Source organism: Morone saxatilis, unplaced genomic scaffold, assembly GCF_004916995.1.
Source record: "Morone saxatilis isolate NCDOM2014 unplaced genomic scaffold, NCSU_SB_2.0 Contig12, whole genome shotgun sequence".
NCBI lineage: Eukaryota > Metazoa > Chordata > Actinopteri > Moronidae > Morone > Morone saxatilis.
Window position 1 is genome coordinate 6,640,597 of NW_023339674.1, and position 18,707 is coordinate 6,659,303.

The window sequence follows — 18,707 nt, forward strand, 5'->3', positions numbered from 1 at the left end:
GAAGGACAACATTGTTTTTCAATACAAAATTGCTACAAATCACTATGACAAAAAATGTTCCTATGAGCATTTTCTTATCTGACATCATTGTGGTTAAGATTTCCAACCAAATCTTATCCATTAACATTTGATTGGATTTGGTCAAGCACATTATAATGATTCAACTTAAAATAACTACTTGATGACGAAGTTTAGGAAACTTTCGTGATCGGATAAAAGAAACCCACATTGGCTGTTGGTAAGAGAGGGAAAATGAACAGTCCAACACTTTGTCAACCAATCTATCCACCAAAATCTCCCTACATGGATGTTTAGACTCTTTAACAAAGTCATGCTTCTGCCATTTGGAGGGCCGCTGAAGGTCCTTGTCATTTAAAAGTCAACAACCGAATGTTGTTTTGTAGATATTTCCAACGATTGATGTCCATTTTTTTGGGGAGGACAGTCTTGGCTCAGTAGTCTACAGTCAAAAAACAGGTCCCTAGTTAGTGGGAAGAATTGTATAATGTTGCAATTAAAATCATCTATTACTTTTTAAATGTAATGGATAACGTGTTTTGTGTTTTTGGGAGCTATCATGTCAAAGCTATAAATTGCCTGAACTTCACTAATCCTTATTTCTTCTATACTTTGTTTATTGTTCCTATATTTGGATTAAATTTTAACAAAAGCTCCAAAACTGTCACCAACTCATTAATAAGATTAGTTTTTACCCATATGCTAATAAATTGGAAAAGACCAGTGAAGTCAAGGTACTTATGGCCCCTGAGATAGGCCATACAAATGTTTAAGTGAGAACTTTAACTAGATCAAGTGTTATCATTTTGATTCTTATCTCTTACGTTTTAAAATTCAGTGTGTGTATATATACACATATTGTGTGTAAGCTCACTACCAAATTGTGTGTGGCTGTCAAGACCCCCAGCCTAAATTTATTTTAAACACTCCTTTTTGTGCAGTTTTATTATTTTCCTTGTTTTCCTAATATCTTGACATATTTATTTATAACACAGTAATTTGATGTATTTGCTAATTCCAATTCTTTACAATACAAACAGTAAGGGCATTATCAGCAGTCTAACCAGCTCAGTGCTGATGCTACAAACTGAAACCTACCACTCAGACTCAATACGGTCTTAGTGCGCACCTCAACTACCTTTAATAGCCTTAACTAATTCAGCCTGCTTGGCCCTCAGTAGGTCTCAGTGGTCTTGCTGGGTGTTCCAGACAGAGATCCCAGTCCCCTGTGGTCTTAGACTGGATGCCCTGGGTCTGTAGAGGCTGGGGGCCGACCGGCAGCACTGATGGATCAGCTCAGGGCCGACTGTAGGGGATCAAGCCGGGGCCTTAGGGTTAAATATGTGGCATGATGGTGGGATTGACAGTAAACCATGCATAAAGACTCAGATGGAATCATAGGCCTGCACACATAACTGCATGTGTGAACATGCACCATCTACACATGTCAAGTAACACACAAGATGAAAATATGTGGGACTGTGTCACTGTGGGCAGGTTAGTGCCTCTGACATTGTAGCCACCTGGTTATACTCCCCAATGTCTCAAAACGCTGTAACTTTTCAGATGTTTTTTTATGTCTTTGTGTCATGTTAGCAAAAATAACTTTCCCTAAATTCAAAATAATATTTTAAGATAGACAAATGGGAGGATAAGGTCATGTCAAATTAATTTATGAGTGATGACAAACAAAAAACAAGACTAAAAAGTAAAGAATAGATGAAATTTAAAGTTAAATTTGACATTGGAAACACCAGTCTAGAAAAATTATGTCACCACAAGGTCTACGCTGTTTTAATTTTAACACACAATCTTCCTCTACAGATGTTTAGTTGTCATGGAAATGTAGATGCTCAAATTTTCATCCATGCTGTCTTAAAAGTTAATATTGAAAGTTAATTCAAATAAGAATAGTAAATACACTAAAGAACGCTTAATAAAAATATTATGAATAATCAAATTATCTGACCCACATAAAACACACTTGGGTCATCAACATCATTAGGTCTCCGATTGAAGGGATATTCTCTTCATTTGGAGCTACTAAGTGTCGCAGACATTATTTACTCTTAATAAATATATATATGTTTATGCCACATTTTTTATGGTTTTTAACTAACATTCATGTAGTGTCTTTGCAAATACTACATAGAGAAACATCAAATGTGTGTTCAAATATTACAGCCTTAGATTAGTCCCCAGCTGGAATTGAACCATGGACTATTATTGTATTTTGTAAAGTTTCTGTTTTTAGTACATAGGGTTAGGGCAGTGCCACATACCACAGCATTTTTTATTGCCTAAGGTAGTTTGCAATGGCAGTTCATAGATGGGCCTTTAAAATACTCACTAATCATCAAGATAATACAGTATATACAAAACTGCACAAAACACAAACAATGATATAATAAAATTACCATAAAACTTCATTAATGAGTACATGCATATGGTATGAAATCTTACATTCTAAACTTAATAGATAATGGCACTTTAACAGGCTAAAACTAAACTGAAAATCACACCTTTTATATACAAAGTTGCATTGAAATAGTCTGACCACAGACTAATCTTTTCATACCGTGAAACCGAACCAACAGGGGTCATCTCATCTCATGAAGTCCTAAACTGTGTGAAGGGCCAGACGTGGCCTGTGGACCTCACTTTGGTTGGCTTGGTTGGCCCGGGGCTAGAGGATGAGACCTGGGGAGAGTTGAGATGAGGCTGTCACACTTCCCATAGATCAGTCATTATCACTAATCCAGTCACAGCACTGGGATCAGCACCAGGCCCATTCATCTAGAACCGTCATTAAAGAGCTAAATGAGAGCTGCCTCTGCTAATGAGGTAATGAGAATTTCTGTGCGAGTGTGTCTGAATATGTGTGTGTGTGTATAAGTGTATGAGTGTGTGTGTGAGAGAGAGAGAGACAGTGAAAGAGAGAAGCAGACAGAGAGGGAAAGACAGGACAGACAAAGAGAAACGGAAAGGACAGAACAAATTTACATTTCTGTGTCGATGCAGAAAACTCGAGACAGAGAGACAGGTACAAACACAGACGAATGACAGACAGAGGGACAGGCCTATCTGAACCATGTTGGCATGTGTGTGAATCAATTTGCAGCTCTCCCATCAGAGGGACCGTATTACTCACCCGCCTCACCCAGTTCTGTTTACTGCTCTCCCTCGCCACATGTAAACAAAAGCCAGAGTTGTACTTGTTCACAATCGCTCTTTAATTCGATGCAGCTTCGGATGCATGTATGCAGCTGTTTTCTTCTGTTAATTGCAATACCACCAGGGTAAACATTATTGTCCTCTCAGTTATACTCCAGCCTAAAACAAAGTACTGCTGAGGCTGTGTGAAGTGGGGATGTCGTGCTTTGCTGTGTGACATAAATCAATTATTTATGCCTATGAAGCCTCAAAATATTTATCTTGCCCCATGGTATACGAGTCCGAGGCCTCAGAAAACAAATAGACGTTTGTATCAAAGGCGCACGGGTGTAAACAGCGGAGTGGAAAGACAATGTACGACCACCCGAGGGAGGTGGTGACGTTTAGTGAGAGAAGTTTGGGAAAAGCTAGTCAGTGATTGGAAAACGCACATCAAACAGGGAACACATTACCCAGTGCCTTACAGGCCCGTATATGCTTTCTGGCATTGACATCACACAGAGCAAGCAAAATAGAAACCCTGATCTAATGCTCTCATTACATCTGAGATCCCTTTCACGGTGATTGAGTTATGATTAGATAACACAAAAACATAAATCCACAGCACCAGATATGGGCACCCAACCAGGGGTGGTCGAAGACACATGTGGCCACATTAACACCAAAAGACAGATGAGATGCCATATGGATCAACTATGTAAACAGTAATAATGTATTGTAAATATCCAGGCACACAAATCAAACTGTTTGTAAGCTGCTCAAACAGTACAATCAGGTCAAAATGGATTCAAAATGCATTTTCAGATAAATTGATTTCAGTTCAGCAGCAGTATCCTGGTTACTAATGTATGCATATGGTACTGTTAAGGTTAGGTAGCTAAAACCACTTGGTTATGGTAAGGGAATCAGGACTGTTTACTGTGCAAAAGTCACACTTCTTGATATTAAACTTGGCCTGAATGTATGTTAATTATACATGAAAAGAAATTGCAGGAGATATAGCTGCAACTGAGCAATGCAAACATTTAGTTCCTCCCCCTGGAAGCTAGCACCAAGTAGATCTTTCACAAACTACATGATACATTTATCAATAGGTCAGACGCTCGGCCTTGTCATGGAAATAATTTGGGTACAATTCAAGGCAGACTATATAACTGAAACCTAAAGTATCATATATTTGTTATAATTTATGCAGTAAGTATGCAAAACACACACATACTTTCTTGTCCAGGTGCTGAGTCCAAAACTGTAGCTGTGTTTTGTGTTTCTGAGGGTCTCACAGAACTTTAAAGTACTTTTTTTTAATCTGATGACATTGGACATTTATTTTTATAACATTAGAAAAAGTAGTTGTCCTTTAAGCTCATTTGGGCTTGAAATTTTAAACTTTTTCTAATGTTATAAAACTTTTTAATAGAGCATTCAACAGCATTGAGAATCTTTGGGAAGCAGAACTCATAATTTTGCAGCCAACCCAAACAGATGGTTTAACCACATTAACAAATAACAGATGTCTTGTAAAAAATAATCAAGAATTTAGTATTGGTGCAGAACACTATGGCTGAATTTCACTGTGTATCTCAGAAATGCACTTTTATACAAGGTAGAGATGCCATTTAACTAAAATTATACCTGAACAATGTCAGGGAGACGTTGTGAGAAAGGTACATGACACACACTGTGTACGTATGTGTCAATTGAAACAGCAGTTGACTCTTGAACATCCCTCTGCTTCACTTCCACCTTGTTGACATGCATACACAACTACACACACAGACAGACACTCCCACTCTCTCACGTCTGCAGAATTTCTTCGTCTGTCAGACATGATGCCCCTGGGAATACAAACATAGGCTGCCACTGGACTGGTTTATCTTTCGATGTTGAAGTAAGTGGTGTAAGACAAGAGGAGAGTAAACAGTAGAAGTCTGTTAGGAGTGTAATGACAATGATTTTCTCTTAGTCTTTCTCCACTAATCCAGGGATCCTCATCTTTCTGTGATCTTTCTATAATAGAGCACTGATAGCCAGTGGTGGTGCTGAGAATCTACACTCAAGTAAATGTACAATTACTCCCATAAAAATGATTCAAGTAAAAGTGAAAATTCCCTAAGTATAATTTTATTTTTCCATTTTAATATTAGGGTGCAGGAGTTACTACTGCAATTATGAAAGCAAAGTTAACATTGAAATTGGCATTATGTTAGATTAACACATGTGTATGTCAGCAGAAACTTACAAATATGTAAACACATACACTGACAATGGAAGAAGTCGTATTTCCCCACTGTGCTTTCCTAGAAAACATACTCGAAATCATGTCATGGGCTAGTGGTTCCACCTACTAAACAAATTCTTTAAGTGGATAAATTGATTTTGACAGGAGAGCTGCTACAAAATTGACATTAATACAATAGATACAAAAGGAAAGAAAGTGGTAGACTGTAAAATCTTTTCAGGCAAATGAATGATTTGGGATTTTGGCTTATATGGATGCAGATGTCTCCCACATCACAGCCTTATTTTGAAACCGTGGCCGTTTCAACTAGAAATCAACTTTAAAATGCTGTTGGGGCTCAATTGGTTCAATCAGAACAGCCGCAAACAAATTCAGGTTAAGTAGGAGAAAGCTTACAATAACTTGGTTGCTTAAGAGCATGCTAACACTGAGCATCAATGACCATACACCACCACCCCTTCGTCTGCCTCTTGTCATTTCACATACGAGTCTAATCTGACGCTGGACGTGAGCTAGTGCCTCATCACCATGCTAAGTGTTTACAAATTGTTTTGGTCTTCCTTCTTGTTGGGGGTTGCTGGGAGGTAGCAAGTGGTCAGGATAGGCTGCCATGCGAAGGCTGTTGATCTCTGCATGACACGCCAACCTTATGGTGTTGCACATGGTCCTCCATTAATAAACAAATGAAGGGCTCACCCTGGAGGTCAGGGGAGCTCAGCTGGCCCATTTGCAACAGCGATCTCTCGGCTCACGGGGATCCAAAATGGCCACCCGGCGCGTCTGCCTGTCAGACGGCTGCTAACCTTGTCTTTGGTGATGGGCAGGAGGGCAGGAGAGGGAAAAGGGTGGGGGTTTGGGGTGGGGACACACAAAGGGGGGCATGAGTTGCCCTCCCTCCCTCCCTTTTGCTGATTAGTGTGAGTGACAAAGTGGAGCAGAGAGTCCACTCAGGCCTTCATAATAAATCTATCAGGGAGTAATAGAATTCCATCAATCCTCGCTCTTCAGTCTTGCTGCCCTCCCTGCTGCTCCCCACCCCTCGGGGGGTCACCATGTCGGGGTGTGTGTCTGTGTGGTGGTGGTGGGAATGTGGGGAGGGGGGGTTCAATCCTCTGGGATTGTACAACTGTTATTATTCAATTACGCTCCCTTTTCTTCTCAGTTAAAAGACCATGATATCATTATCACTTAATGAATATATATAATTGGATCTTGGCTGCCGCTTCCCCCTGGTCTGATGAATACCACTCACTATTCATTCGACCCCTGCTCATCCTCCTCTACCCTGCATCCATTACAGCAGACTGTGGAGCTGGAGATGATGATGATGATGATGATGCTGTCAATAGAAGGAAGTTGAAATTATCTCTGTGTTCATTCAATATTTAGTTAAACAAAAGTATGTTAAAAATGAAATTTGGGAGTTCTTGAACAAGTTGTGCTTGTTCAAGTATTTTTTTTTGCTTTTTCAACAATCTAAGTGTTGAAAAAAATAAAGAGCAGGGGTCAGAAAGATGCTAAAATTACATTACAGATGAATCAATAAAAATGAGACAATAACACGATCCAGGCTTCTTTGCACTCTGAGCATCGCCAAACTAATTTAAACTTAATGAACAAGGATTTTATTGCTGAAACAATACCTGCATTCTACATGCAATTATTGCAATTTCCATGTTTTGTTTAATAACCCTGTGACAATTTACAGTGCAATCGTTTGCGGAAACTCATTAAGTCCACAGATAGGATCTGGATTTCATCTCCTTCTCCTTGATGACTGTGCATGAAGAAATTGTTTGGGAAAATCCTGCAGCATTAATGCATAATAGATGGAGGATGGAGAGATTTCTACAATAGTTACACCATCATAGATTGTCCCTATTTAAATAGTGTCTCCTGGTTGGCGTGAGTGTGGACAAACACCCAGAGGACATTAAGAGAAGAGGGGAAAACCTTGATAGCTGCAGTCGTGACAGTCATGGCCATCAATACCCTTTCAATCTGCCAGGAAACAATGAGAGAGGGGGATAAAGATGGTGATGAGCAACACTAAAAACATTGATTTAGCATTTGTCCACTTCATTTGAAGTGAGACAAGGAGGCGGCGGGGTAGGGAGGGTTGGGGGTCTTTGAAGAGGCAAAAATTGGGGAGTGTTTAGCCTCCTCCCATTCAGATGTCACCCTCTTGTTGGAAACCAAAAGCAACCGTCCCTCCCCTCCGCATTGTTGAGGGTAAATGTGGCATGGCGGGGGCCGATCATGTCTGTGTAAATCAGACACGGAGAGAGTATGTGAGGCGGTGGGAGTGTGTGCATGTGTGTGGGGCCACGCTCGTGCATTAAGGGAGCCCTGCACGCTCACGGATGCGTATGGGGCGTACATCGTCATCAATCCTGCTTAAAGAAGACAGTGTTGGCAAAGTGGCAGCGCCCCAATCCAGCTGCTCCCCCCACTGAGACTCTTCAGACACCCTATCTGACTACCCACCCCCCCCCCCAACACACACCCTTCTGCTTCCCACCCGTCACCCCTCACCCCACCTCCTCACCCTTCCCCCCGTCCCCATCGACTGAGCCTTCTCCACCTTCGCTCATGAGTCCAAATTTACGTCCATCAAAAAACCAACACCCCCCAAAACCCAAAACCCCATTCTCACTCACTCACCCATCCCTGCCATACATCACTCCAAATTAAATTTACATTAGGCCCTCCTCTATCAAAGAAGCCAAAAGAGAGGCAGAGAGGGAATGAGATCGAGGGGCTGACATCATTACCCGGCAGCAGAGCACATGACCGTCATCTATTAAACCCTTTTATACACATGTCTCAGGATTTTACCAAAGTTCATGCATACCTAAGTGCAAGTTTGTGTTAAAAATTAAAAGCTCTTTTAGGAGGACAAAGGAGTTTCTGAACTGTTGACTTTGAGAGGGGCTTTATTACCCCCAACCATAGATGTCTGGCATCGCTATAGACAGTCCCCGTCCCTTCCTCTCCCCTCTCAGTTTTTTCTCTTTCTCCTACCTCTGGCTGCCGCTGCCCCTTCTTACGTCATTTAGCAGTGTTGGGTCTGCTGTCTGAATATTAGACCGAATATTAGAATGTTAAAATACCAACTCAAGCATCAAGGTAGCTCAGACATCTCTTGGCTGCGCATAATGGGACGTTGTAGGTTTGAATCAGGCTATTGCCATGTACTGTCTTTAGAAAATCAGAAATGGAAATATTACAAAAAAACATATTCAAATCTCTCAATTAATTTTCTCATAAGGAGCCAAAACTCTCATTCTGTATAATTGTGACTGTGGATTATTATCTGTGTACTTTTCTGCCAAATATTGAACATCAATATTGTTCTGCATTCTCATGAACTTTGCGCCCCAGTGAGTAGTGATGTTTTTGTTGTGTTGTACCCCAACAAAGCTGTTGTACTGCTTTGAAAGTGTACCTTGTTTTTATTGCATTCATTGCATTCATTGCATAGTGGTATATCGAATTTTGCAATTTATTTTATCTTGTGTCTGCACAACGTGATACTATACCACCAATACAGTTCCTGAGTTTTGGTACCAATAGCAAGCAATAGTTTTTCGAAGCCTTATTTTGAAAAATAAAAATAGGTTTCTCTTCATTTGATTCAAAGGATGAGTCTGGTGATACTCAACAAACTCATAAAAAGACCAAAACCAGCAATAAATTGATCCTGATAACAAGTATTACCTATGTAGCCAAAGCCTGATATAGCTTATTCTTCTGGGCCACCCTTTGCACTGGGTTGAACATTAATTACAATGCAAATGGCCACTGTACCAAGGTGCAGTAAATACTCTATAGCATGCAAAATACTGCTGCCGAAAATAGTCCTCAACAAATATATTCTGTGCTCCTGTTTGGGAACATTTACTGAAAACTACAGTGCCGAGTTGTTTTAGCAAACTATTTAGGTTTAAAAACAGCTTAGAAGTTTGGAGTTAAGAGCCACGGACGAGGTAGGGAAAGATAAAGTTAACCGCTAGGGCAAGTTTATGCCAAAAATTAAATGATGTGTTGTCAGACGAAGTGTTTATACTTTACAGTTCTGAACGGCCACACTCAAGGGTGGAGTGAAAAGCTGGCCGTCATGGTGTTACACTTGGTTGCATACTTGAAAAGTGACACAAGTTCAAACCCTGGCTCCTTTTCATACCTCCGCACAGCTGGCCAGTGACAGTGTGAGGTGGGTGTGAATATTGGATGACAATTTCAGAAAGTTACAGAAATGGTAGGACACGGTATCTAAAGCTAGTTGATCGGTTAAGTAGTTTTGATGGAGACTACTTGCGCCTTAACTCATTGCTCGTATTAGTCTCTTCAGTGTTCTCAAATCCTACAAGAGGTCTAAATATAAGCTGGGCCACAAAGATTTTGCTGAGTAAAATAATTTAAAAGTGTTTCGACTTAAATCAGGATCCATCTGATCATAGAATAAATGAACATTCACTGCCAGCTTCTGGAACTTGGACACATTTCTTTCGGTGCCAAAAGAAAGTATTGAGATTTGATTCCTACTTGTAGCTGCAACATGTTGTAGTATTATAATTTCTTCATGTGTTAATGTTGGTCCTCAATTGTCTTGTATTATCTTCCTGAAAATTGTTGGGTTGTAATGTGTTGTATTATCTTTGAAATACTGTGATGCATTGCTTTGCATCGTGTTGTCTTGTTTTCTTGCGCTGTATTGTTTTCTGTCAGGTGATGTTGTGTTGTCCTATCTTGTCATGTCCCGTTCTGTCAGATTGTGTTGTACTTTGTCACGTTGCATTATACTGCAGCATGTTGTGTTCTCTCCTCTCAGTCTATATCAGTGATGTATTAGGACAGAGTGTTACCTCCCCTCACCGTTGGGGATATATTTGCATTGGAGCGTCTGAAAGCAGCTGGAGTGAACCAGCTCAGTAAAGGCACCTGAGTGCTGAGCGCTTACTCTTTAATTGCTTCATTATCGTCTGTGCTAATCCCTCTCCAATTTCGACACTCTCATTTTCCACACTAATTTGTCCCGGTCCCTCTCCGGCTCTCTTCTCTCACAGTCCGCAGCGCTATGGCACCTATTTGCTTTCCAAGGCAATGATAACAATTAATGCAGCAGTCGGCGGCGCTTGTTTCATATAAACCTGTTTTAGCCGACTAAACAAGGGGCTGCTGATAAACAGACTCCGGAGCCAAGGCGCAGAGCTTCACACCACCATTTGTCTCTCTAATTATGCTTTAATTACAACTGTGTATGCTAATACACTAAACATTTGCATAGAACATTCACACAACTTTCTGCTTTCTCTTTAGGATTGTTGCAGAAGGAGGAGAGCTCATGCAGTGCTTATTGAAAATGGCCTGCACTGTGTTAAATTACATATGGGAATTGTTTTGAATTAAAAACAATGCCACAGTGCTGTCTGACAAACAGTTTATTTTATATTGTTAGGTAACAGCAAACAAAGTCTGAGTGATTATAGAATTAGGTGGCAAATCATTTCTTAACAGCAAAACATTGTGTTACATTTTGCAATAATAAAAAGGATTACAAATGCTCTTGATTAAAGTACATGGTGATGTTTTTTCAAAATAACTGCATTAACATCCTGCAACAGGATTAAGTCACACCACATCCTTAACAACAAGGCATCAGTGTGCTTCAACTGAAGGGATCGTCAGGGATCTCTCCAAATTACAGTTTAATATGTGTTACCCCACTCTATGAAAGTGTTTCTCTCTGTGTGGCTATGTGCAAACTGTATAAACACTTTTGCCTTTTGACAGGGTTGAACAATTATTACCGAGTTTGTTTTGACTATCCTGAACCCTTTAGTGTACAAACCATATATGTCACCACAGTGACATATACAGCCAATTTTGATCTTACCATTTCTTTAACTGGACAGTTTTTACCAGAAAAACAAATGTATTTTCTACATACTGTATATTTTAAGTGAGCGTGCTTTTGCGGTTGCTGCTCCTTGACTTACTTAGCGTCACGCCTTGCTAAGTCCCAATATATTGTACTTTTATTTTGATTTTATGTTTTAAAATCTATTTTTTTCTTAATTTTATGTTAAATTTCATTCCTGACCTTGGAAACAGCCGTTAACAAAACATTCTTACTCTAAGGTCCATTGAGAATAAGAATCGTTGAGTTTTTGTTACCTTTGAATGAGCTTTTTATATCTACAGACCATGTTTCTACAGTAGCCCAGAACAGACAAACACTAGCTGTAGATTTTGTGTTTTTCTACTTTCTCCTACACAGTACTACACCGTTATCGTTCCCTGGTCATCAATTACAGATGCAAGAGGTGTTCAGTTAGTTGCACAGTTGTAAAATCAATCTGTTGAAGAATAACTTCCAAACAGCTAATAAATAAATCTTAATGTGAGATTGTTTTTTCCACTCATTTATATTTTTGTACACTTTGTGTCATTTTTTTAATTAAATTTTTTACATATGCCTGTGCCTTTTGTTCTCTCTTCTTCTATTCTATTTTATTCTCCACCTTTGACTGCATTGTCCCACTCTTCGCTCCAGCGAGGCGTTCAGCTGCACACCTAACTTAACTACATGTCATTGAGTCATTAACATACAAATGACCTGCAGTTATCCTGTGATCGGGGCCCTCAAATGCCACCAAATGCTAAGGAACCACCATTTACAGATAAGTAACCCAGCCCAGCTCTGGCAAGTAATTCCTCGCCACGCCGTTTTGGCTAAAATCAAGGCATTTAATTGGCCATTAGAAGATAGGTCTCTGACAGTTAAGGTTAGTGGTAGAGGTGATGATGATAGTGGTGGTAGAGGGGTGTAAAATGAAGGCTTACACTGAGAGGAAACACACATATATTAACTTGCAGTGGTGGTAAATAAGACACACAGCCCACTCTTTTGTAATTGGGGTGATGATTCATCTCTATAGGATGATCTCATAGCCACTGACTGACTCAGTTCGCCCTCAACAACACAGTCACAGGACTGTTTCTAGGAAGAACAATACTGTACATACATGACTGCCATGTAACTCACAGCTTACAGGAAATAAGGGAGGATTTCAGGTTTATAAGGATTTTTCCTAAACATGAAATAGAGAAAAATTTATATTTCATGACTAGCTTTACCTCCATGGCAGATATTATGAAACATAGATTGACAAAACAACTTACCCCAATGTTGTTTAATAGTTATTATGGAGCTTTTGATCATTTCGCACAAGGAATTGTGAATTTCCATTTTTCTAACCTGGCAACGGTTGTTTGTCCATGTTGGGTTAAACGTAGAGACTGAAATTTGACAAAATAGTCAGACCACAATCAAAAAATGTTTAGCCAATATGGATGATGAGTCCTTAAAGTGCTCAGAAACAGGAATTTGTGACAATTTGAACATGTACACTTCTATGACAACTGGGCAAACACCAGCAATTTGCCAAGGAAGATCATGTGACTAAATAGCTCCATATCATAGCTATATGGTCCATGTGGTGATATGGTTTTTTTCAAGGTCAAGAATTAACTTTCAAACTCAACCTTTCAAAATATTATATGATGTAACATTTACTGAAGAGCAACTTATCAGATAACATTTTTATTATTGCAAAACACACTGTGATATTATATAATAGTACATATGACCATAACTTGTAACTGCACAACATCACAATGAAACAACTGTCAAGATACCTAGAACATCTGCACTCATGCATCACATTTCACAGCTGATTAACTGTCAAGTTGAATGTGTACTGTCACATTAGCGACCTGTATAGTTCATTAGCACTGAGGCTGATGCAGTCTTTCAGACAGTGAGTGGCCGCTCGATGGAGGCAACAGCAGCAACTGCTCACTCTTTTATTACATTTTTTGGCAACAGTTTCTCACACGCAATACTCAATGGGACAGCTGGATCAATATATATTTGGTGACCTAACCTCTCTGTCTGTCCAAGCAGGAAATCTAACAGCTATGAAGTATTTCATCTGGATCGAGCCATAACCTATGACCCTGAGTGCAGCTGAGGCCTCTTCCCTCCACAGGGCAAAGATCTCCACAGCAGTAAACACTGACTGGAAGTTGTTGCACACTTGTCACAATGTTGGCGACAAGTGACGCCTACCCCTCTTTCTCTTGATCTTTTGTGTCAGAAACACATCACTTGCTGGCTTAATACAGAATCAGGCTCAAATCTGCAGCCATTTTTTGGAAGTTTTCAGCCGGTATAATCATAAATTACACTGCATTGCAAGAGACTGGCAGATTAATCATCATAATTTGGTCCAATATACAGTTTGGATGTTGTAATGGATATGTAAAGTAATGGAAACTGAAATGAACTCCAGTGATGCTTATTTCTTAGCTTTGACTCAATTTACGGATGTAAGAGAAGTTTTCAGCTTTAGAAAAAAAAATAGATAATCTTAATCTAAGATGTTTAGCAAATTTAAAAGTTGTGCAGCTGATTGTTCACACATACAATAAAACTCAATGGGAAATGATATAATCAATCAACCCCTCATGTAACTGTAAATGATTCCTGCAGGGCGTGGAGATGCAGCAGAACAGCAAACATTTAAGCAGGTCTTCTACTTTGGCTTCATCTCTCAGTTCTGTCATCAAAATTGAGATAGCAACTCTGAGGAGGACAAGACAGAATCAACAGTGAAAACAGAACAAATAATATTTCCCTCGCACATCATCTATCTGACAGAAGGCAGCAAAAGGAAAGGGGAAAAGGGAGAGAACAGGAAAAATCTTAGCCTGCCCGCCAATCTTTCATTCGCTCTCCGCTCATCCATCCTCAGTGCACCTCTTAATTTGGTCCTGCCACAGACTGGCCAACAGAGACCTTCAGCCATTGAAAACAAATGATCTGGCCAGGGAGGGGCAACAACTCACAGCTACAACAGTACTCAGCTGCTGGGATTTACTTTGTGTTACAGGAGTGGGTTTGAAACATTTCGGCATTCTCGTTTTCAAAATAATTTATCTGATGTTTTTTCTAATGTAACAAATAACTCCACAAAATGTAGTTAGCTATGATATGTTAACATTTCGAACCAAAGAATCCAAAGCAAACAGGCCTGTTGTGCCTAGTTACTGTCGCTGTGGTTCGATTAGACACTTACTGTTTGAGAGAGGGGGTTTAGCGAATGGTCAGTTGGCAACATTTCATTGCTAATAACTTCAGATATCCAGGAAAGTTTGAGTTTAATCCTTCTGCGACCAGCGTGTTGGTCCCTGATAGAATTTCATATATACAGATGAGACTTTTGCCACAACAGGTGAGCAAAGCATAAGAAAAATATTTGACTGCAATCCAGAACTGTCAGTTACACTAAATTATTAAAATGTACATTGAAAATAAATTCAATTGTGGTAAAGCCCACACGTTTTGGCTGATGACACAGACTGACAAACACACAAAGAAGAAAAGAGAAAGGCTCTAGTCAAGTCCCGGTTCATCTACAGTAAGTTCTGTGTATTGTCGTGAAGTACAGGGGAGCCACATGGTGACACTTGTGACTCTATCGATGTCAACCTAATTTTACAGTGAAACCAGAAGCCTTGTGTCATCCTCATGTGAGAGCTGAGTAACAGGCCTAGAATACACTGGGGAGATGATACCACAAACACACACACACACACACACATATACGCACATTGAAAAAAGGAAAATACAAACACAGACGCTTGTGTGGTGTAAAGGGACAAGTCTGACAGTTTTACACAAGGTACAGAAGAATGGTAACTGCACTGTGTGTACAAATACACACATGGTAACTGATATTTCTCCTGGGATTACAGTGGCATAGATCATGACATACACCAGACGGACACGAGCACAGGGTGAACTTTGTGGCTCTGAGGGATCATGGGACAGATGCCAACTGAATGGACCATGTCAGTATGACCAGTGTGAGGACATATGAGTCCCCAATGGACTTCTTCTTTAAGTGAACAGGACATTAGTGTTGAAACAAGGTGGCAGATAGCTACGGTGTGTGTACCTCAGCTCTAAATCTTTTTTAGTAGTAGTGCTGCTAAAATCCAGTGATATAGTGCGGGGTATACAAAGAAATACAAGTATAGCTACTTATTTTTCAGTCAGCATTTGCTATGAATTTGCTAAATCATTCAGTAGCACTCTCCGAGGTGATATTTTTTTAATTTTTCCTAGGATGGCGAAGGCATGGTAAGTTCCAATTTTCATGATTGGATGGAGTAACGAATAAAGAGTACTTCACTCAAAATGCATGAACATGTAGTTCTCTCCCCCATCTGTGAGCCAGTATTGATGCAAAATGTGTGTGTGTGTTCTATGGCTTTCCTTAATGCCTAAAGTCAAGCAGCAGAAGTTAAGTGACCCTCCAGGATTTCACAGGCTTATTTGGGATTGTTACGCCCTAAAATGCCTGATGTCACGGCAGCTTTCCTAATAAGAAACTTTGATGCAAGTTGCAGTGTTTTTAGACTCTTTTTTTTTTTTCAATGAAATTGCAAATTGTAGTAAAAACTGCAAAAGTAGTTGCGAATCGAAGGCAGTTTGTTCAAGCAAGAATAAAATCGCTAGTAGTTTGGTGACGTGTGGCTCAACATTTTGCATTGAGGACTGCAATGATTGGTCAAAATAAAGGGAAACTACAATGATGTCAAATTTGTGGAAAATCTGCAGCTATTGGAAAAAATTGCAAGGTTGCACAGATTCACAAGGATTGGTTTAATTTGTGTTAACTGTTGGGATCGCAATATGGCAACTTTCTAGAGGAACTGCATAATGTGCAAATAATAACAGGCCCACCAGTGATCTGTGAGAATATGTGAAGAAGATTTTTTTTTTTTTTTCACCTTTAATTTCTGGGATGGTGAGATCGGTTGGTCCACCATTTTGGTCCAGACTAAAAGTAAATAAAAATTCTACCTGCTAACGTCAGCATGTTAGCATTGTCATTGTTAGCATAAAGTGTTTGCGCATAAAGCTCCTTGTTCCCTTTGCTTCTCCTCCCTTTACTCGTAAATTTACATCTTGATGTCGAGAAGACATTAAAGAACTCTGCTGCAACCCATCAACCCACATATCACATTTCTAAATGACAGGTCTCTTCCCTTTCAATTCAATTAAAACTATTTTGGCTGTAAACATAGCATAAAGAAATAAAACGCCCTAGTGTTTTTGCATCCTTTAACAGCTCTTATTTGATTCGTCCATGCTCAGCCCCAGCCAGTATAATGTAATTTACTTTACTGCTTGGCCAGTGATAAATAAGTTGGGTCTTAAATTCAATGCATTATTGTAAAACGCCAATGATCTGCAAACACAACTGGCTGCCCATCATGTGAGAGCATCAGCCACAGCCGCTCACCTCTCAGATGTCATGTTTCTGCAGCAAAGATAATTAGATTGTATTAGAGTTGTGTTTGGACTGCAGCTGCAGCATATAGAGCAATTCCTCTCAGATGACTTTGGTTTCAGACAAATAGAATTTAAGGTAACTGGAAGCGTCTTTGAAGTAAATCAAATGTTTACAGAGCGATTAATGTGCTAAATTGAGAGGAATCTCGGGACAATAACCAAGGGCCATGGAAGTTTACGAACACTGTGTCCACTGTAAACCACACTGTGAAGGTTTGTGAAGTAACCCAGCATTGTAAGTTACAGACGTAAAGGACAATTTTAATAAGCTAGATAACTGAATAGTTTTCAACTCTCACTTTGACCTTTTTGAACTTGCAAGACTGACATGCTTATTGTTGTAAAATAAGTTGTCTTGTACGTTGTAACTGATAAGTTGAGCACAAATTATTTTACTGTGAACTAATTTTCAAGAAGGAGTGACAGCGGCCCTGAGAGCTCACTGCAATGTAACTAAAATAACACATATAAATAGAAGAAACCATCTCACCTGTTTGACCATAAACACAATAAAAAAGGGAATGGAACCCAAAATGTAGTCAAGTCACCCACATGAAAATGGCTATCTGAGTGCATGAGCAAAAAACGTTTTCTGGCGTCTGGGTTTATTTCCGTGTTGTCAGCACATTCCTGTTTATCCTGTAGACTTTGCACTTTAAAATCACTTCTCTAGGCTCTGGGAAAGTTTTACAAATACAAAACTTCCATGGATTAAGATTTCTTAATACAAACAGTTATAACTGACCTTGTTTGCATTTGGAGGTATCCTGTCATTAGTTTTATAGATGTATGTTTTAAAATGGTGGAATATCAGGAAAATGCTTTTTGAGTTGCAGGGCCACATGGGAAAAATTAGCAGCAAGGCTGAGTGGCGGCACTGGTTCCAGCTCTCTTAATTAGCGCTGTAACAGTTTGTGTATTTGTCATGGTACAGCGTCACAGTCTGGTGCTCGCAACCACATGCATGCACACATGAGAGTGTTCACAAAGTTCACAATTGTGAGTTCCACAAGGAGACTTTTAGATACGCTGTTAGAAACACGTGCTAAGATTATCACAACAAACTGATTGGCGTGTGAGTCAGTCGCACTATAGTGAGTGCAAATGAAACGTCAGAACTTGAAGACTCCCCTGAGTCCTTCAGTTGTTTGGGTTCTTAAACAATTGGTCTGCTACAACAGCAGCGGAGAGAGAGTTGTGGATAAGACCAGGATGGTGTGGCAGCGTTGCTCTACTGTTGTAGATATGTCAATGGAACACATAACATGCAAACGCACATTTGACAGCATCATCCATTGTAGCAAGTCTCTCTACTACCGTGGGTTCCCTCAGCACACAATCCAGTTAGTTAGCCAACACAACTTTTATTCTTATTCGGCTGCACACACCGTCAACACATACAAACTCAGCTTTCTGGCTGATCAGAGGCTTTTAGAGCCCTCTTTAAAAGTCCCAGACAATGAGCTCCAGACATCCTTTTCTCATGATTACTCAATGAGTACCAGCTGAGATAATCAACTCACCTGGCGCTGCTCTCATAAGCCATCCCTACACCTCACTCTCTCCTACAGCTGAGTGTAAACCACACCCACCTCCACACCCATATGAAAAGAAACATATCCTTATGCATTTGTGACTTTTTTTTAAACCGGGGTATGAACCGAGCTGTAACTTCTGGTTACTGTTACACCCTTACTCTTAATACACCGATGCATGCAAGTTGTTGTCATGGAGTTAGTCTATGAACTGGTCTGTACACTATACACTATGCAATGATATCTGAATCATGTAGTCAGAATGTTAAAACTGAAATAAACTCAAATTGTTCTCTCATTTTCTAACACC